General features: G+C 47.4%; 1 protein-coding gene across 3 annotated transcripts in view; it reads left to right on the top strand.

Annotated features, from left to right (window-relative positions):
• Window positions 1-6,751: 6,751 nt before the first annotated feature.
• Window positions 6,752-22,228, top strand: part of l1cama (L1 cell adhesion molecule, paralog a) — a 47,039-nt gene continuing 31,562 nt past the window's right edge. For 2 of the 3 annotated variants that reach the window (XM_086214754.1, XM_086214756.1), the window contains exon 1: window positions 11,247-11,392. The gene's annotated coding sequence lies outside the window, so the exon portion shown is untranslated. Of the gene's footprint in view, window positions 6,872-6,994; window positions 7,099-8,068; window positions 8,212-11,246; window positions 11,393-22,228 lie in introns of those variants that run through there. The other variant, XM_086214755.1, reaches the window with a different exon arrangement.

Genomic DNA, 22,228 nt, shown 5'->3' on the forward strand with positions numbered 1-22,228 from the left:
GCAGCCCCCGCCGGGCCGTGACGAGAAGGCTAAACCTTCATCATCACCGCGCGGGGACCAGGATCCCTCCCTGTCATCGCTGGTCTGCTGGAGGCGGAGGCGCTGGCGGAGGCGCTTGCATCGCTCGTCACTGTGGTTGGTCGGGCTCCTACACAAGAAAATACTCAACCTGTTATAAAAGGCTCATAGCGTTTATCCAAGAGGTTGATTTAAATGAAAAAAAATAACATCCAAATCTTAAACGGCTCTTCCTCTTGCACCACCAGGAGCAGGGGTGTGGCTGCGCTGGTCTGATGCGGTTGGTAAGTCCTGATTAAGGGAGGCTCAGCGGGTTTTTTTCTTCTCGGTGGTTTGTTGAATCATCGTTGGCAGTGACTGTTAATTGCTGCTTGAACCCTTAAATCCATAAATCTCATAAAACAGCTGAGCCCGGTGTTCAGATCGCTGCGGGATAATTTCTCTTTGCTCGCTGGTCTTTCTGTAGACATATAAGGATGGGGGTGTGGTTAAGCTCTGTTTTTTTAAAGTGGGCGTCACCAAGAAGTCCCTCTGGGTTGGCTTGATCTTGAAGGCGGAAGAGGTTCAGGTGTGTCTGTTCCTGACCACAGAGATCCAGGCTGTGTGCGAATTGCCAAGTTGGTCTGATGGTAGGTCTCAGAGCAGGTCGTAGGCTGTCCGAAACCACAACTGACGCGAGTAGCGACCTACTTCTCAACCTAAATTCCAGCCTAAACAAGCCCACGTTGTAGGTCGGTTCAGGTGCATCCTATGGCGCAACCTATGGCCCACAATGCACCGCGGACTACTTCTTCGTCCCCTAAAAACTTGTGGACGCTCAAGCCAAGTTTGCGCCACCAACAGTCTCCCATTCTTATGCAACACCAACATTTATAGTCATTGTTGATGACTAAAGGTGTGTTCACACCGCGTCGCGTTTGGTGTGAACGCACCTTTACAGGTGCGTTCATGTGCTTAATAATCGAGAATGACTGAAAGGAGCGTTCAGAGTGGAGTGCAGTACGACAGTCAGGCCAGCAGGCGGGGCTTTCGTTGGTGCTGGCTACCTAGTTGCGGTATCTGTGCTCTGCCAGCAGAGGTCGTGCTTCACCACCAATCTTCTCCGGTGTCCGAATGGTGCCGCCGTGTTTAGGTAATAGAAGTAGGCTGCAGCGGTAGGACGTAGGTTGCCACTTGGCAATTCGGACGCAGCCCCAGTCTAGTTCGAGCAGCAACTTCTACTCTGAGACCGGAAGATGCCGCCGGTAAGCCAAACCCCGCCTCTCCCATCTCTACCCATCAACTACGATCCAGACCCGCTAGTCATCTGGCAGGTAAACCCTCACCTGGCTACTGCTGCATGGAGCACTCATCCCACTGCCAGCTCATAGGGAACTAGTATCGATGTTTAGTGGAGAAATAAAAAAAGAGGGGGAAAACGGTTGAAGTGGCTTCAGTACGAACATCAGAATAAGCCGAGTGAACACGTGGCAAACTTGGTCAAATCACCCCCCCCCCCCAACTGTTCCAGTCATTAAGATGAAATCTGGTAAACAAGCGTGTTGCAGCACAGCTGGATGTTTTATGAACGCTCACACAGCCGCGCCTGGAGATCGAGTCCATCAACAAGTCACGATAGAAACTCGATAGACTCCTGGATTTGTTTTTGGGTTTTTTTTGCCAATCCTTTCTCAAACGTTTGCTCACATCTTTGCCCAAAACCGCCTGTTTCTCGGCTTTTGTGCTAAGATTGACACCCACAGGTTTGATGACCCCAGGGAGACTGGCGCTCTCCAAGGCGGCAGAGAAACCATTTCAGAAACTTTTCGTTGATCTTTCCAAAATATAAACTGGCTGATGTTTGTCCTTCGGAAAATAAAATAATTTTCTGATATGATCTCCGTCAGATTGGTTTCCTCTGTGTCACAGTTCATACAACAGCCTTTGGAGACTCTTAAATTTCGCAGTGTGGCACAAAGGTCAAGGCCAAAGCTCCAGTGGTCTCTCCTGAACCAGAACCTTGGACGGGGCGGCCAGTGACGTCCAGCCTCCCCCGTCCGTCTGCTCACGTGAGAGACACCACAAGTCCCTCAGAGCATCAAGTCGCTCGGTACCTGGACGGTGTTCTACGTCATTCTAGCAACTATTACAGAAGTAGCGGCTTGATTAGATCTGCTGGCCAAGATCAGCTGGTCTGAGGCAAGACCCCTGATCCCGAATGTGTCCTGGTCTGTCACCGTTTTAGATCCTCTTGTGCTGGATTCCGTCACTTTCGCTTACTTACATCTTCTTGACAACCTCTGCTCTGTGGTGTGGTAGGCCAGCTCGCTTATTTCTCCAACACACCACACACACACACACACACACCCCAAGGGTGATCAGGAGTGTAGCTCAGCTGTGGTGTACTCTCCCTGCCCACCTGAGGGTGCTACAGACTTTTGGTGCATTTTAAAAAAAGGGTTTAAAACCATCTGAGCTTTCGCCTCCTAGAAGAGTGTGTGTGTGTGTGTGTCTCAAAGTACATATCCGTGTAGGCCTTCACTGGCCTGGCATCAACCCCCGTTTTCTTGTTTTCCCGCTGGTTCGTCTCGTGAGGACAGAGAATCTTGAGTTCGATGGATCTGCAGGTGTAGATTTCAACTTTTCTGACCCTTGAAAATCAACAAATAGACACTTGGATGTTTCTTTCTTGGCATCATTCAGACGTCCCACACACATTAAACCCCCTGGGGAGCTGCACGACGACTTCGAGAACAGGATCCTGAGCACAAAATGATGATGCGTAACGAATGACTGATGTCACTGTCCAGCACTTTCATGCCCTGCCGGCAACTTTTGGAGTGTACGGACTCTGGCCCACTGTCCTCCGGTCTCTGGCTGTTCTGTTCCACCCCCCAACCTCGTCTCAATACTTACAAACTGCAGCCCGGAAGGAATGACGTGGGTTCCGATTTCTCTCTTGCAACACATCAGCTTCATCACCACGCGATGATGAGTTGGGCGCATCGCACCTTCATTTTGAAAAGGTCAAGATCTCATCACTTCCCTTTGGTCCCCGCAGTTGACTGAGATACCGCAGACAACAAATCTAACAACGTTCCTCCTCTGGGGGCTGGAATGTTGGCAACCGCATACTCACGTGTGCGAGGGTATCCCTCCATCGCTCGCTGCAGATAATTAGCCAGCACAGGCAAAGATAGAACTTGTTTCCTGGAAACCTCTCCATGCTAACAAACAACTGCTTACATTCTGGATTCATTCCTTGTTTTCATCAAGAGAATCAAGCATCTCCAGGGATTTTCTGCTCATTACTCGGAGTTCCTGCACAGCCACAAACACCCAGTCAAAGAATCCTTTTGTTCACGCTGCCTCTCTGGGCTGGCGTCTTCGCCGAGAGCCCCTCCGTGTCTCCGGCGCTCACCTTTCTCCCACCTCCTGTGTAGACATCTTTTACCTGCTCTTGCGCGCTGAAATTGTTCCGCTCCAGGACCCACGACAACAGTGGAAATTCAATCCCTGCCACCCGTGTTCCTTTGCTACTTCCATGACCCCCCCACTCACTCACTCACACACACACACCTCCCCCTCGCTGAACACCGACACACCGGTTGCGGAATGAGGAGCGTCCATGTCTGATTTGGTGTTTGCTGAGGCGTGATAAATGAAATTACAGCGCTGTCATGCAGGGATTTCAGACCTCCCAGTAAACCCTGGTTTTACACTACATTGAGCAGCCAGGTTCTTCCGACCCTCCACCTCCACCACCACCCCACCCCCCACCCCCACCAGATGTATGAAGCATAGATGCAGTTTTCTCCTGGCCACTGGAGCTTCGCTCACTCAGCATCTGCTGTCATGTGGACACTTTGATTTGCAGTTAAAGAAGAAGACTGATGGACCCCTGCAGAGAATTTACCTGGAAACTGATACGATGACCCCCCCACGAGCCCACATGTGCCTCCTGAGATTTCATATGAAAGAAATTAACGCACAACTCCTCTGGCCGCCAGCTAGAAAGGGAGAGATCAGCTAAACGAGCTGCTGCGATGCACCGTGGCGGCGCCTCCACTGGGTGGAGATCATTAGTCTGAACAGGATGTTCCCTGTCACACTTTCTCCATGTCACGGTTTTTGGTTTCCAGCTGTCACATGCAGATGTTTTCTATTTCTATGCTCCGGGAACAGTTAAGGGGGTGACTGTTGTGCAATTATGTTCCTGCTTTGAAGCAAATTTGTCTTCTTAGGGGTCGTCGGCCTTTCTGCAACTACAAAATGAGAAGAAAAACAAAAACAGTGGCTCACAGGCACCAGACGACGACCGTCCACTCTGTGTGTCGGCTACATGAGATATGAGAACTTGCTGGTAGTAAACAAAGTGAAGCAATACTAGTGATCCTCTTTGTCAGTAGCAGAGGAGCTGAGGAGGAAGTGAATGGCAGTGGACTTCATTAATAATGGCCACTTTGTGTATGAGCCAGAAATCTCTCAGCTTAATTCATTCTGCTGCTGCGGTCTTCAGCGTCTCCGACACAAGTCCCGCTATTGCAGCGGGGCTCTCAGTGGCTTTTTTAGCATAGAACCCAAACGGGCACAGGGACAACATCAGTTCATTAGGGTAATTAGTTTAATGTTTGTGATTAGCTTGGGAGGTATTTGTCCAGAAGTGAAGTGATGACGGTGCTTGAACCTTCCTCTGCAGGATTCTTCACCCTCTCCTCTCTCTTACGAGTGTCTTGATCCCCCAAAGCACTCGAAGAGGAAATGGTGATGAATATTTATCGTCAGTAAACACCAGATTCAATTGCACCAGAAACCAGTGTGAGCTCCTCGCTGACAGCCTGTCATTATTTCTCCCTGTTTATTCATGATGGATGTTCCAAATATAAAGTAGTCTTTCCCAGCGGAAACCTGCTAATCAGGCTCATGTTGTTTTAATTCTGGACTTTTGACGGCAACTGTTGCGAGGCCTGTGTTCCAAATGTATAGATAAAGGAGACACTTGACATATCAAGGTGGACAGGAGCAGCCCCGGTTTAGACAGCAGCGTGACGTGTTAGCGAGGGTGTTATGTGTGATTCTGTCTGGGTTTTCATCACCTCCTGATTAGGCTGCCGTCTCCGCAGTGCCTGTGAGGAGGAAGAGGAGGAGGAGAGGGGAAGGAGATGTTATTCTCAGACCTGATCCACACTCACAGAGGAATCTCACGTCATCTTTCATGTGTTTAGGATGCGGTGTCCTTTGGATACGAGCGGAGAGTCCGCCGGTAGAAAAGTTGGGCTCAGGTGGGCGCGCGCAGCCTGGCCTTTGGTCTGAGACACGCAAGCAGAGACCACAGAGCCAAACCAGGAGTGACAGTCTGTCTCCTGTAAAGGTCATAGTCTTTATTACCTCACATTACATGTTACATCTGCAGCCCCCTCCCCGTCAAGCTCCTCTCTCACCTCCCCTCCATGGCACAGCGGTGGGCACCTTGTGGCATTTTAGAGGAGACATGAAATTCAGCTCCACCATGTTACTGTGTCACACCAGGCGCGGTGGCACCCATTCGAGGCTGCGGGTAAAGACCGATGAGAGGAACCTCTCCAGTTTGCTTGCAAGCCGCTCATGTTGAACGAAACTTGAAAATTGGCCTTTGATTAGCCGTTAGTCTTCTTGGTGACTTCAGAAAACACGACCAATTTGTTCGTAGCTTGAGGCTAATGACAACCAACTGCCAAAAAAACAGAATTATTAAAAGCAAATTTCCTCAAAATGTTAGGGGACATTCAACTGGGAGCACTTCAAAGGCAGATTAACATTTTAAGTGAAACCCAGATTGAATGGAGTTTAAAACATTTCATGTGTTGAGTGAGTTTGCAGCAGACTTTCTTAACTTTGTCATTGTGTTTTGAAATTCCTGTTTCTTGCTTGTGTTTTGTCTGTTTTTTAAAAGTTTATTCGCAAGATTGTTGAGCTCTCGAAGCCACTGTACTCTTTTTGTTACAGACGCTAACGTTGGCTAGCTAACGTTGGCCAGCTAACGTTGGCCAGCTAACGTTAGAGGTCAAGTTTGAGTAGTCTTACCAAATGTGATATATGGGTCACAGTAGATGTTGGCAAATACAGATATTTAAGACATTTCTTTGAGAGGGTGAGTTGCAAATTATCATTTTTGCAGGGATTGCAAAGGAAAATGTATTTTTGCTAAAGTTCTGGTAACCACCTGTGTGTAACACCGTCAACTCTGGCTGTATTTGGAGAGAATATCTGATATAAACTGCTAATCTTCTGTGCTTGCAGCAGATTTCTCGCTGAAATTTGGTAGACATGCGTTGTAATAAATGATAAAGGACACGTCATTCTTATTTCTGGATGGAAAAACATAAAAGTGAAGTAGGTTGGGAGGCATCACAGTCGTGTTAAAATTCTGGTGCACCACTGCACGTTGGTACACACTCAATGCGACGCTGAAGGGCTGGTCGTTGATGGCAGCCCAGCCTTTCTGAGGAAACTAAAATCAGAGTCATTTCTCTTCAATTAGTGAGTGATTAACGGCTGGTGAGAGACAGCTGGCTGACCTTCTGGTCACCTAATGACTTTAGCTGGATCAATGGATCTCCAAACGCCAGTCAGCCGGCCGTGAACCGTGTAGCCGGGGGGGGGGCTGACCCTCCACCAGAGAGGCCCACTCCTGCTTTGATGGGATCATTTCCTCTCTGTACTTGGGAGCATCTCCTCCACGCCTGCATCACCCGCACTGGGACAAACATTTGTTTTGATTATCAGTTTGGTTAATTCATGTTTGGTTTTGGTGTAAAAGTTTTTCAAAGAGGTGAAAAATATCCAAATACCAACAGACGTTCCTGAAGCTGGAACCTTCAAGTGTTTTTAGTAGGTTTGTAGGAAAAAATGCTGGAACGTAGTCGTGCACAGATGAGCGCATGTGTCTGTGAGTTTTAATGTTTAATTTTGGATTTTATTTCATCTAAGTTTACTGCGTTGGTCTTCTCTTGCTCAGGTTAATCTCATGTTTGAGTCTGCTGAGTCAAACAGTGACATGAGGAAGCTGAACACGCGGGAGGACTGCAGACCTCCGCCAAAGGCCAACCTGAAAATACAATGGTATGTTCAAAGGACCTCTGCCAAAACCTCGCCTGGTTCTTGGTCATTGCTACTCCCCTGCAACGTTCAGGGAAAATGAGATTTTTTTTAAATGCACTCCTGCTAAAGAACATACAGAAGATCATAACCCCGAACATACAGACCCTGAGCAAAAAGGGGTTTGACACATGACTTTAATTTATCTGACGGCAACAAATTCCTTTGAATTACCCAACTCACTCACTGGTTTGCGTGTCATTTCCGGTCATTGTTTTGATGGTGAAGACACATTTCTCAGGAGCTAGTGAGTATTTTCTCCCCTGCCATTTTTTTCTCCCGCCCGGCCTCCCCTTGTGGTCCCCGTCTCCTCCAGATCCTTGCTTATTTACTGTCACAGCACCGATTGTTCTTTCTTGTGTTTCTCATAATAAATCTTTGGTGTTTGTGTTCATCCAGGCCAGCGAAGCCTCCGCTGGCTTATTGCATCAGTCTGTTGCTGATTTGTTCCACTGAGGCTTTTTCCTTTTTAAAGTTTTTTTTATTTATTTATTTATTTATTTCCTTTATTCTCTTGTGGCTCTGCAGCTTGTTGTCAACCAACTGGAGGGCTTTGGTCTGCTCTCTTTTCTCACAGATTAAGTAGACCTTTTCAGCTTCTGTCCACTTTAATAGCTTCTTCTGACGCCTGCCTGTATATCTTCCTCTTTGACACAACATCCTCCTCTCCCTCTCTGCTCCACTCACTTGTGTCTCATCTCATTTCTGTGTCCCCTCCTCCCCTCCAGCTCCACACCCAGACTGCAGCCATTTACTATATTGCCTCCGTCTCTGGGCTTTTAAGCTGATGGAATTGTCTCTCTTGGCCTTTTGCTGACTGCGTCTGTTTCCCTGCAACTCTTGACTTTAACTTGTTCATTCATATCTCTCTCTCTCTCTCTCTCTCTCTCTCTCTCTCTCTCTCCTGGCTGCCGTTGTCCTCCTCATATATCAGTCCGGATCTCCCGCCAGTCTGCCAGCTGACTCTCTCACAGTGGAGTTGGCTGGAAGATTTCTCAAGGGCAACCAAGCGTCTCTCACAGCCGACTGGTTCTGAGTGAAGGGCCGGTTCCCCGCTCTAAAAGGGTTTCAATTGAGGTAAATATCTCTTTTACAAGACAAATTTGCACCTCAAAGGTCAGCAGCGAAGGTTGATTCCTCCCATTTAGAGCGCTTTAAAACAATACTTCACCCAAACTGTGGATTTCTCTTTTCAAGTACTCACAAACAGGGTGTACTGAGCGCACACAGATATTTTTTTTTCCTCCTGCATTACTTCTCAGTGGCTCCAGAATGCAGAGAGAACTAGACAGGTGTGGTTAGCTTGAAGCTAATGGAGACTGAGAGCTAACAACAGCCAAACTGTCCAAAAGTGTCATTTTACAAACTCCCAATCACATTGTTCAGTGTAATCCAGCTGTGTGCTCAGTAAACCAAATATTTGGATTTAATTTCAACCCCCCAACCCTCCAAGCCCCCCCTGGTTCGGTGCTCGTTCACGGTTATGCTGTTAGCTGTCAGTCTCCATTAGCTTCAACGTAAATGTACACGGCCTGCTATGCAGAAGGGGGGCGGGGGGGGGGGTGTTGCAAGTATAAATACACTTTTTGGGTGAAGTATCGCTTAGACATGAAAACTACTGCATGTGGAGATGAACACAGGAAAGCAATTACCTGTATTGATCAGTGTGAGAGAGTCTTCCGGCAACCTCGATGGTGTCTTTTTCTCTCCATCTTCCACTTGCAGCGGCTCTTTAAATATTGGTGTTGGCCTTTGTTTTAACAGCTCTGCCTGAACCAAGGCTGCACAGAAATGATGGGAAGCTCTCCGACTATTAAACCTTAATGACCTTCAGAACGTCTTGTTGACCACACAATCACAGTCGTACCCTCCAACGCACCGATGATCAGACCTCATTACCATACGGAACTTTGTCACTCAACCCACGAGTGGGCTAAAGGTCATGATGGTCAAATTCCGCTGCTGCCGTAAACATGATTCTGGAATAATTTAGCATCAGTTTAGTCTCCCCCTCTGGCATCTGTCCAGCCTCGGTTCCGACCCTGAACTCTCCTGCCTTCCTCCAGCCAGCAGCCCCTCCCCAGGACCGCGCTTGAGGTTCTCACCCGTTTCCCCTGCGTCGTCAATCATCAGTCCCATGCTATCTGCTCCCGCAGCAGCTTTTGTCTGCACGTCTGGCAGATCCGCGGGCACGGATGGCAGATGGGCATGCTGGCTCTCTCAGGTTGGAAAGGGAGGGAAGGGGGGAAAAAAAAAAGAAGCTCATTTTGGTCTTTCCTGAACGGACAAGGTGCTGCTCCAATTACCTGAGCTATTTTAAAAGGTTTTACAATCCTGTGTGGAGGAAGGACTCGCGTGTCCCGCCGGCCCCTCGACGTCTCTCTCCTCTCACATTCCAGGAGCAGAAACAAATGCGTCTGTAGGTCGTCGTTAGGGCTGATTTATGTAGAGAGTCACATTTATGTGTAACCACTGGAACTTTTTGCTTTTTCTTCTTTTTTTTTCTTTTTTTTTTACAAATTGCTTCCATAGAAGTCAATAATACAATCAAACCAAAGGAATTTGTAGATTATAATGGCTTTGTTCATGCTGTTGTATCAGTATGACTAGTAAGTATTTTGTGCCACACATTTTCAGCAGGAAGTGGTTCTTACTGGAGTCAGCCCTCCATCTATCCCCACCTTTGCTTCCTTCCTGTTTCCATTATTGCTACAGCCACGAGGTGGCATTTGTCACTCTGGCAGGGAGGAAGGTCAATTTCACCTTTCGTTGTTGGTTCTTCTGGTGACGACACGCTGGTTAACCAACCTGTTATCACGAGTAAAGAGACTGAAGAAGTCATAGCAAACAGCTGTTCTCAGTCGGCGTACACAAAAGTGTTGGATACATTTCCATCTCATGGGACCAGAGGAGATGAAACAACCAGTTATTACTATTAAACCTGAAGTGAACATAAATAGTTGTGGAGTTGAGACATTTCACCAACAACCCACGGCGGCACTGTCATGATGGCGTCGTAGAGGCCACCGTCGTCATCAGGCGCCATCCAGGCGTTGAGACATTTCATCAGAACTCTGCTGCTCACCAAGCTTCAACACCGATGCACAGATGAAGCGCAGAGATGAGGCGAGGAGGTTCTGTAGAAATGCCAAGCCTTCCACTATCTGCAGGCTGCGGTGGTGGAGGGTCAGAGGGTAAAGGGAAGGAAAAGGATCGAGGGTGCAGGAGCAGGTTTGTGGTGAAGTGAGCGGGTTTGTGGCGTCTACTGGTTCTCGGTCGCGAGGCACTTGAAGAACAGAAGACTTCTGTTTGCTGGGTTTCCTGATGAGCTGGAGGGGGAAACGACGAGGCAAACTGCCACAGAAATTCACACTTGTCAAGATGCAAAAAAGAGAAAAGCCTGTAGAAGATCTTCAGATGTCATGTGGGTCAGTCTGACTCTTGTGTAATCGCATCGCACACACAGACAACCTCTGGATTACCCACCACATCACAAGTCAGCGCATCGCCGCACCCACAAACTCACAAATGAGAGGGACCAGTAATTCCCAACACATTTGAATTCATCCGTGTTATGTAACATTCATTGCAGCCATGCCTCTGATTACACGATAATGAGCTGAAGCCCAGTCAATGTCTTAGTGGCAGAATGAATTAAAAGAGCTCATGAAGCTTTGCGTGGAGATTAGCAGCACAAAACCTCCAATGGCCATGATTCCACCTTTGTTGTCTCTTAGCTGCTGGAGTGGTGCAGGAGAAGAGGGGCTGCTGCTCTGAACGCTAACGCTCAGCATTCACTCTTGACACTGTTGTGATGGGTGTAGAAGCAGAATAAGAGCAGCTAGACCTGCTCATCCAGACTGGATGAAGAGAGGACAAGAACATAGAGGACAGGAAGGGGGGGGGGGTAGCAATACAGGAATGACCAGAATCCTCAGAGAGTGAGGTGAGGAGAGAGGGGAGAGAGGAGGGAGGGACCAGAGGAGGACGAGGCGGGGAGGAAGGCTGAGGAAAAGGGTGATGTCACCTCTAACAGGCAGCCAATGAGAGTCAGGGAGGGAGTCAGAGAGGGAGAGAGAGAGAGAGGGGACGGAGGAGGGTGTGTTTTTCTATCACTGCAGCATCAGCAGAGACAAGAGGTGCGCAATCAATTTCATAGAGGAGAAGAAGAAGAAGAAGAAGAAAAGGCTCAAGTAGATAAAGACGAGAGAGGGGGGGTGAAAGGACGCGAGAAGAGGAGAGGAGCATCCCTGTGGAGGTGAGAGGATGACAGTTCATCACCAAACAGAGAGAGAGAGCGATGATGATGATGAGAGGATTAATGAGGCTGCGAGGTGGAGGTGGAATGCTGTGGAATCGCACCTTTGGTTCATCTTCCTCATGTCTGGTTCACGTAAATCAGTTTAGCAGACCTCTGTTTACACGCCTCCTTTAGAAATCCACTTTAATCCAATTGTGCATGTTTGATTGGTAGCCAGGTGTGAGATTACAGATATGCCAACAAATATGAATTTGATTCAAATGTCAAAACATCGCTGTGTGGGCTGTGGTTGATTACTACACCCAGCGCTGCAGTACTCCTGATGGCTTGTTGGAGTATTGAGAGTATGACAGATAACCTGTTGGTGCACGTTACTTTCAAAACAAAATGTTTTCTTCCTTCCTTTTTGAAAATTTATCACGCGAAATAGCAATCAGAGCGTCGCGTGCAACAGGGTCTCACCTGAATGTGGAACGGTATCGGTGATGATGCTCGTCAGTGCTGCAGCGTACCTACTTAGATGTCGGTGTTCTGATATCTTTTGTGTCCAAAGTTGGGATTTAGGATCAATGAAAGAAGGGTTTTTGTGTCTAAAGCTACTGGTGATTTATTGCTTGTTTGCAGCCGTATGTCATGAGACGTCATGACTGCAAATGTACTTTAATCTGCTTTTTGGTTTTGTCTGCAAACTGAGATTTCTAATGTATCATATAAATATTAATTTCCTCTGCATGTTCCCCTCCCCCAGCTAATAGCTTAATGTGAAGCACAGCCCATAATTACAATGTGCTGCTTCAGTCCTCATCGATGTGAAGGACGAGGCGAATCTCCGTGGTGAACAGCACGGCGGAACAGACTACAACAATTTTCTAGTCTATCAGTCTGATCTCCTGCAGCTGCAGTCGAGGCAGCGTCAGATCTGAGTAACCTTAAACTAAAGATTTTGGAGTGGGGGGGGGGGTGGCTCTTAAAATGAGATTTTAATATCAACAGGAGACGGAGAGAGGGTGAGATGCGTTTATACGGCGAGGAAGGAGATGTCAAGGGAAGTGAAAATAAGGGTGGGGCAGCGCTGACAGCAGACCGGAGGTGTGCCCATGAAAAGCAGGCACTCACCTGGCTGTTTGCCACACAGATGCCTGCTGTCGCCCTCCGTGGCCGCTCTCGCATCTGTTCTACCAATTGCAGGAAACAATGCTCCACCAGTGGTGTTAATCATGCAGAAAAGTGTGTTGCCAGACCGGTTGTGTATGCAGGTCAGGTGTTTGTGTGGGTTGATATTTTCTCATTGAGGTGCTGCTTTGCGGATCATACGACTAGGTTCACACTTGTGTGTGTGTGTGTGTGTGTGTGTGTGTGTGTGTGTGTGTGTGTGTGTGTGTGTGTGTGTGTGTGTGTGTGAATTCTCCTATCATGCAAGTGTGCGCCAGTGGTTTAGTGAACCTCCCCACCTGCCTGCCTCGGTAGCCTGCAGCCGGTCCCAGAGGAACCCAGTCGAGGGACTGGAGGGGAGGGAAGGTGCCATGACTGACAATTACTTGTTAGCATCTGTACAACATCCATAGACCTACTGCACTGCACACTCACACAAAAGATCAAGATGCAGCGGCTGCTGAAGAGGGCATGTTTGACTGTGTTTGTGTGTGTGTGCGTGCACGCGCGCTCTGCTTGGTGGCAGTGCTCCAGAGACCTATAGCTGGCCACATTATCATACTATTTAATGCAGTGGGGTTTGTATGGCAGAGGCGGCGCCGGGAGCTGCTGCTGGGGTAGCGAGGATGTTGTCGGAGTAGCTGGCTAGACTTACAGTGCATGATTACCCCTCGCTACTGTATGGTGCAGAAAGTAATCTCCCCTCTGACGCTGGCTGTTTAATTGAGCTGTTCCATCAAAAAGATGGATGGAAACAGGGATTTGGGGTGTGAGGAGAGAGAGAGAAGGAGAGAGAGGGCGAGGGAGGCAGGGATCTGTGATGAAAAGTGAGAGGCAAGGCACCGGAGGATGAGCAACATAAAGAAGACGGAGGGTGAGAACGCGAAGGTGGACTTTCTTTTAAAAGGCAAAGCACATAGCATCCTTTTGTGCATGTTCACTGCTATAGGTGAGGAGGGAGGGAGGGAGGGAGGGATCAACTTGGATATAGGAAAGAGCAAGGTCACAGAGGAGGATGGGCCTTAGAAAAGGAATAGAAAATAGGCGATAAACGATGAAAAGGGGAGCTTCTAAACATACTAACGGATAATTACTCTGGATTATGATTTATGAAGATTATGAGTAAAATTAAAAGGAAAACGCAGCGGGCTATCGGATGCTTTTCCTGCATTAATGTGAAGCGATGATAAAGCCGGGCAGAGACTGGCGGGCCTCCAAATGCCTTTAGTCCAGCAGTGGAGAGCTTGTTTTGTGTAGGAGGGGAGTAATGATCTACACTCAAACTGCCAGAGAAGAAGAGTGCGCTGGCCTTTCTGTTCCTCAGCCACCTGTTATAGCCTCGGGACACCTCCGCCAATCGTCTGCAAACACAGATATGAATCCACGTCTGTACATGCGCAGCTCCTGCAACACACAAACAAATACTTTGCATACATACGCTGCAGCGCTCCTGTTGCAGTGCACCAAATTAAAGATTCTCTAATGTTGCCTCCCTGGCCTGATTACTTAAGCGTCTGCTCCTGATCAAAGACTGCTGCTGCCACGTTCTGGGGATCCATCCATTAAAGCAGAGACGGGGTAAAACACGGGTTAAGAGAAAGAACTACCTCTTAGACTGAAGTGTCAATAATGACTGTTTCATCTCTGCTTTCCTTTTCATCCTCCTTTGAGAGTGATAGTTGTAAAGTTACAAACTCGCGGGCGCAGATTCAAAGGCTTGCCAGTGAGCTCCCTCGAGTCATCCTCCGCCGTGAGTGCGCCTTTTCAATGCTCCGCACGTTGTGTTTGTGGTTGCATGTGCACCTTCAGGATGCTGTCAGTTTCCCTCCCTCCCCAGCCGCTGCTCGGAGGCTGTTTGATTTAGACTGTGCAGATGGGAGTCGGCCCGCTGGGTGTCAAGTGGGGGATCGCGTAGACATGCTGCCGGGGTTTGGTGGAGAATACAGTGGGGCGATTTAGGGAGCTAAGGGTCAGATGGATTGACAGGCTGTCCAAATGATCACAGAGAATGGAGGAGGCCAAATAATGAGGGGGGAGAAATTTCAGGTCGATTTCAGGGGCAGCAGGGTGGTGTGAAGATGGCGGGGAGACATAAGCCAGAGGCCCAGACTGCCCTGGCTTTCCTCTGAACCACCTTGTCACCAGCAGTCATCAGAAATCTCGCTCCTAGATTTCCAGAGCAAACACGTCAACCTGGATAATCCATTCTTTTCTTTCCACTGCTCTCCCCACTGTGCATCTCTTTGGTTTCACTTCTCATATCAGAATCCACACAGAGGTGGACAGACGAGCCCTCGCTGTGGTCTCAATCTAAGTAATGACTGAGGCTCCAACTGCGCTTTCCCAGAAAGAGGCTCTCAAACAAAGACTCATCAATCCAACCCAATTATACTATGGAACCTCTGATGGAGACCAGGCCGCAAATGCAGGCGTCATGTATTGAAATGAATTTAATTTGTGTGAGTGAATTACCTTATTACAGTTTTCGGAAGTGATGGTATGAGAGAGGAGAGATTGCAGAATTCCCTTGGGGACCAAATAAGATATTGGCAGTTAAAATTACAAAGCTGGAACCCCGTGGAGGATATTACACCAGGAGAGAAATGAATCACTGCCAAAGCAATAACAAAACCGGAGGGGATATTTTGTCATATTGACTAACCTTGATTGTCAAATGTGGGACAATCGAAAAAACACACGCTGGTGAAAAAATTACATTTTGTGAATTCTTCTTAATGTCCATTTTAAATCGGGGAATGCAGCGAAACGACAAAACAAAGAAGCAAAGACGACTGAATAAGAGCGCAGATGTGGCCGCGCTGCTACCTGTGTGCTTTCTGTCTCACTGACAAAATTCTGTCTTTGTCTAAGCAACAGTTTTTGTTTTGTTTTTTCCTTTCTCTCTGACAAACATGCCGACTTTTTCTCCGCGGAAGAGAATTCCCCTCAGCGTCAGTACTTTTAGATGAATGTCAGCTCTATGAAAGAGGCTTTCTTATCCACATCAGGCCCCAAAATTAGACTAAATTGACCCTCTGTTCTGTTTCGATTCTGCATGACCCGCCTCTATGAAGCATTCTGTTCAAAGATGTGTCTGTGCTCTGGTACATGAGTCTGTAAAACACTCCTTCATCAATGAATTAACATACCAGTGTTAAGACATGGCATTTTCTATGGGATAGATCATATTTAGTGTCTGATGTTAGGATACAGGAAATAAGTCTTAATAGCTTCTGGGTAAAAATATCTCTAAAATGAGGTTATGTACTACTTTTCCCGCTTCACAGAGTTATTAATGCACTTATTTGGCCTCACATTTTTTCCACCGTAAAGCTCTTTGTTATTGTAATGTAATACAGAAGCTTCACTAATCATTAGAGGAGTTATAATTTCAGTAAATATGGCGTATAATAATGTAAGAGAGTGACGCTCTTTGGTTTTCAAAGTATTGATTAAAAGTTGTACTGGAGCTCTTGAGGGGGTTAGCAGGAGGAGTAGTAGTACGCGTGTCTGATCTAAAACTGATGTTTGCTGGAAAGAACCGCTCTGATTTTGGGATGTGCTGGCGAGTCGTGGCACGGCTCTGTCTTTGATTACAGGCTGTTTATTAAGGAGAACTGACAGCGTTGGTTTACTAACTTATTGATTTTTTTGCTGCATTTTTAATGAAACCTGCAGGCGCCATGCATCTCCCACTTCTTCAGCGCTCCTTTGCTCAAGGTTGCATCACACTGATCTGCACGCGTTTTTTTTTTTTTTTCCCCCCAATACTGTTGTTGATATTTCTTCTTGGTGTGTTTTTTCTCTCTCAGTGTTTCCCTGCAACAGTCGCCTCTAAATGTCCTTGTTAGGACCTTAATTTTTCATGCTTAATTGAACTTTTTCACACTTTTCCAGTCAGTTAAACAGCTGCAGATGTGCTGCTTCAGCTGATTCATGAGATGAGGCGATGATAAGCAAGCGCTCCTGCGTACACAGGAGCAGAGGAAAGATCCGCGCCGAAGTACTGAGCTGAAGGTGGCTGCTGCACGTGGAGGGTAGGGTTCATCTAAAGGCTCGTTCATGTAGATTTAAGTGTATTGATTTAGTTTCACTTGCCTCCTCCACTCACTCTCTACCAACACTGCACTGGAATTAAGCATAAGTGAAATAGATGTCACCGGAAACACACACACACTTGAAGCAGCATGGTGGAGTACTGCAGGTGTTAGAAGTAAACAGTCTGTCTGCATTTATCTCCTCTTGATGTCTCAGTTGTGTTGTGACTGCGGTGTCTCGCAGGCGCTTTATCTGCTGTGTCAGCCATGATATATTCATTAGAGTTGGATTACACAGAGTGGGAGGAGATCAGGTTTGGAGTGGGTTGTAATCCCCATACACTGGCCTAATTTAATCTCACCTACTGTGCCATCCTATTACACACTACACCCACCGCGTGCATGCGGGCGCTGGCTGGAGGGAAGCAGATGAGGGGCACGTAAGGTTAAAACAGGGTAATGTCAGACAAGAGGCATGGAGACACAGTGGGAGGGCGGCAAGAGAGAAAGAGAAAAGAGCTGCAGGGAAGAAAAAATTGATTATGGGCGGCAGGAAAGAGATTCAAGTGCAGAAAATGTCAAGGAGTAAAAGAAATATCAGTGGAGACGGATGTGATTTAGAGAAAGGTGGTCTTTGTTTTCACGAGTAACAGCTCGCATTTGATACTTTCACGCTCTCAGAGGCAAAACATGCTGTGTGTTTAGCACTCGCTTTATTAACACGTGAACACAAAGTGCCTCCTTTTTAGTTTCAATGAAGATCAATCAGCAGCGACTGAACAGAAAACATGAGAGTTGAGACCTCTTACCATCACATTGTGTGGTGGTGGCAAGCAACGTGTTAAAAAAAAACCACAAGCTACAAGTTCAACACGTCACGTGATGGTCTCACGATATCAAACACAGGACAGAAGCCGGTTGTGGCGGTTGGTGGCAACAAACACCCGACTCTGCACGTAAACAGACCGTGACATTAATGTCAAGAAGCTGTTGTCAGTAAATAACTCTAAAAGAAAGTTTTCTAAATAACAAGACAACATGAAGTGGCGCTGCAGCGCTGCGTTACTCGGGTTTGAAGTTCCACCATGAAATGATCCTCATTATCTTTAGGTTGTCATCGCTGCCGTGTTGTTTTAAATGTGCTTTGTTCATTGGATGACACAATTCAGAGGAACTGCTTTTGCTTTGTGACAGAAGATAAAGTTCTGTCTTATCTTTTCTTGGCTCTGGCCAGGACTAATTATAATGTCGTGATTCCGTCTCGTACTGCAGTATTAACAGGTTTTTCTCAAATTATACAGGTGTGAAAACTCACTCACTTGATGTTCAACTTAAAAACTGCTAACAGAGACTTAAAAATCACCAGTATTGGCATTGCAAATTGTACATTTCATCTGTTATTCAACATTTATGCTCCAACCCTCTTTAGCAACATTGTTGGACTGGAGAGGCAAACGTCTGTTCCTCCTTTCTCACACAGTTGCAAGTCATTTGGATGTCCGGGAAACTTTACAGGGTGAACTAAGATTTATATTCTCTTGTTTTCCTCACCATTTATGACCCACATCCCTCTCATCATCCATCCGTGTCTGCTCATCGCCTGAATAAATGAGGCCACGGCAGCCCGCTCCACTCTGTCTACCTGAGAGCGATTTTGTCGGAGGGATTTCTCGTTAGCCTTGTGTGAATGTGAACTTTGTGGATTTAAATCAGGTAAATTGATCAGAGGTAATTGGGCATGGTGCTACATAGCCTCAGCCAGGGCTCGAGCTGCCGTAACAAGGGTCTATATTTAGCTATAAAACTGTCTGTTTACATCAGCTATCATCCTCTGTTGCACAGCGGGTAGATTTCTGCAGAATTGTGTTTTTGTGCCCAAACTGGGCCTTTCGTCTAGCGATCTTTACAAAGCATTTGATCTTAGCTGGAGAGAGGGTTGAAGAATGTAGCAGGAGGCGATAAGGAGACACGGGGGTGAGGCTTCTTGTTAATAGGAGGAAAACATAAAAGGTGCAATCCCCAGGAGAAAACAGGGATCAACAAGAGGGAAAATAGATTTATTCAGGGGTGCAGATGTCACATCGCAGCGAGGGGGGGTGAAGAGATGCAAGACAAAGAGAGGAAAGATAAAGAGACAAGCTAGGATGAATAGACAGGGGGTCCGGACATTGATAACGAGCTTAACAGGGTAATTATAGACAGAAATAAAGATCTCACGGCCGGGTGTGGCCGGGAAGGAAAAGAGAGACTATTTGTCGTCAGTAACCTTTTCATAATGTTGATAGAAGGCCGCCATTAAAGTGTGATCCTGCTCGGGGCGGTGAGAGGGAAGTGTGAGTGTTTGGAAGTTAAGATGGGAGAACAGGAGGATCTGCGAGAGACAGGAGGAGGCGGAGTGCAGAGATCCCGTCGCGATTAAAATGTCAGCATGCACAGGAGCGGATACCAGCCGAGATCTCGCACTCGACTCCCGAGCACAGAGTGAGTCGAGGAACCCCAATAGGGCAAGTGCCTCCAGACTCGACTGACTGGAAACCATCACGGTGACTTCATTCTCAAATGGTGCCATAAATCATCAATCCAACGTCCCGTCTGACTTTCCATTTCTCCTCACGTCCCTCCTCCATCCTCTGGCCCAGACAGTCGCTGGTTTATTTATGACTGTGTTGCCAACACTGTTATGATCAGTCTGTGGTTCAGAAGCAGCCAGCAGTAAATGTTAGTGACAGTGCTGCTACTATAGTTGTGCAGCTGTCACACACTGCAACGGAATTTCGGCCCATCGGCCCGTGGGGGCCTCGTATGCATCTACAAGTGTCAGAAAAGCTCCTTTCACTTTGAATAAAAGAAAACATCTTGTTGGAGAAGTGCTGTCATGCAAAAGTATTTTTGTTTGGCGAGTGCGAGTTGGCAGGAGTTGCTGGCGGGCTGTGTGGGTGTCCTATTTAGGAACTGCATCATCAGCAGGTTCCAAGTCGTCCTGGGATAGAGATGATTTAGATATCTGCAACTAGATCATGAAATGTGGCCGGCAAGAATATCACCACCGGAGCGTGTGACAAGGTGTGTGTCTGGGCCTTGTGGTGTTCATGACAAAGGGAGCATGTGTATACTGTATACACCAGCTGACCACAACCATTGTTGTTTTGTGTGTGTGTGTGTGTGTGTGCGTGCGTGTGTGTGTGTGTAATTAGACTGCCAGAGCTTGTTGGCATAAGTGTCTATGAAAGCTCATCAGCTGGTTCTTCAGCCTCAGGGAAAGGTCAGCAAGGCTTCGTCTGCATCCCTGTGGCCCCCCCCCCCCCCCCCCCACACACACACACACACACACGCCCCCCAGCTGCTTGTTGTGGCCGAACTGTTTCTGTCACCTCTCATAACTGAGGCAACACAGGAGGGAAAGAGATACCAGAGACTGCTGGGATCACCCAGCAGGACCCGGGGGGTGGGGGGTGGGGGTTGGGGGTGCTGCAAGTGAAACCTTCATCAATAAATGCGGAATCCCATGGATCAGTCCCAGCTCCGAGGGCCTATGGATGGATTAGCGAAAGCCTAGCTTTAGACAAACTATATCCACTTCAGTGTTTGTGTGTGATGAAACACAACCACCGCGGCTCTTTCTGGGTTCCATTCCACCCACCAGTCACGCTGATTTTGCTGCCAGAATTTGTGCACCGAAAAAAGCAAACAGAAATGTTAAATCTGAGTTATTGTCTGGTTCTTCTCCTGTGCTGCAGAATCAATAAGAAAACCAGAACGAAGGAGATGAGTTACAAGGTGACTGGTTTTACAAGATCAGGAGCTTTAAATTATTCAAACCATGATGGCGCAGACCAATCAGAGGTCTTGATTTGGGCAGAGAAACGACAGTGGCAGCTAGTGATGCGGGTGGGTGCTGTTGTAGCGTCAGTTCTGTCAGAAGCGGAGAGTATTTCCTCTTTGATAGAGGAGGGAAAAAAAACGCCTCTTCTACTGACTGGCCTCAGTTTTAAGGTTAAAGTTAATAAGAGCATCTGCGTTTTTCTGTGAGCAACTTCTCAGATGGTTCTGTGAAACAAACCAACCGACCATGGCAACCTACCAACCTGGCACAGCGTCACAGCCAATAACCAGTAACCAGTAACCAATGACCAGTAACCAATGACCAGTAACCAGTAACCAATGACCAGTAACCAGTAACCAATGACCAGTAACCAGTAACCAGTAACCGATGCTGCTGTGATGCGCACGGTCACGGTGATCTTGACCTTTGATCACCAGAATCCATAGGTTCATTCTTGTTTCTGCCAAATTTAAGAAACGCCAAAAGCTCAAGGTTTTTCTGAAATATCTTGAGTAAGACTCATACTGGGACTTACTGGGATTTGGGATACTGGGATTTTGACTTTGGACCGCCAACATTTTTTCAATCTATTATCAAGTCCAGTGGACATTTGTGGAAATCTGAAGAAAGTCCCCCAAGGCGGTTCTGAGGTTTTTAACGAGAACGGAATGGCAGGCCGGAGGAGAGCTGAAGAACCCCAAAACAGAATGCGCGTCTGTCATAAAAACTCTGATTATCATCCTGGGAAGCGAAATCGACAAGAAACTGTTATACAGTGAAGTCGAGGAGAAGTGAAACTCTGCAGAACAATATAAATAGAGTGGAGATGAAACAGCATCTTCTCTCCTTTTACCTGAGTATTCACTCTGTCTGCTTCCTGTAGTAGATCATGTCAGGCCTGATATACTTGTCAGGAGATGACGCACGCACACACACGCGCGCGCACACAGGTGGGGCAGAACAGGTTGTCTGTTTACTCTCTTTCATATTGCGCCTTGCTGAAAATTGCCGTTGCCGTCTGGAAAATGTCACGTCCTTGATCTCTTTCACCATGACACGCTGGTGCATGGACGGGCTGGAGCTGCGCAGGGAGGGGGATTTACAGAGACGGGGGTCTGCAGTAGAGACGGGGCTGTGCGCCGCAGATAAGACAGCAGCCTTTGATGGCGCTGGGCCCTCTGTTGGGCAGCACAAGCCGCTCCGCCTCAAATAGATCTCAGCTGCAGACTCCATCGGTAATGATTGGATTTAGTTACAGAGCAGAATTGGTTTACTGATGATAATGATAACAGATGCGATGGGAGTTAGTCAGCCACTTAGGGGTCGAGGGATTGTATCGATGCCATGCCAGCCAGCCCCAGTCAGGCTTGATCGGAGTTGAAGGTAGAGGTTGATAGAAGGCTACTTCTAATTACATTGTTTATGATGGAGGTTGGCTGCTTCTAATGAAGATGTAGGACAGCCGGGTGACGGTGTTCCACCAGCATCTTGCTACAGGCGGAAAGACGACTATGAGGGAGTCGTGAGGTGATGGAGTTCAGCGAGGAAGAGGGAGAGTTTCACACTGATACAAGTAGTGAGAGGCAATCAGCAGGGAGCGGAGAATAGAGAACAAAAGTAGTAGAGCGAGAGGAGCGCAAATAAAAGATAGACTCTGCAAAGAAGGCTGTCAGGAAGGAGAAACTCTTTCAAGGGCAGGTAGCATGTAGACATAACAGGGAAGCTGGAGGAAGTCAGAGATAGAGACACGAGAGACAGGAGATGAAGGGGAGAGTATAAAGTCAAGATAGATGACAGTGCAAGAGGAGGGGGACAGAGAGA

This window comes from Aulostomus chinensis, chromosome 9 (assembly GCF_037954235.1).
Source record: "Aulostomus chinensis isolate RoL2024-O1b breed Wild chromosome 9, RoL_Achi_v1.0, whole genome shotgun sequence".
Taxonomy (NCBI): Eukaryota; Metazoa; Chordata; class Actinopteri; order Syngnathiformes; family Aulostomidae; genus Aulostomus; species Aulostomus chinensis.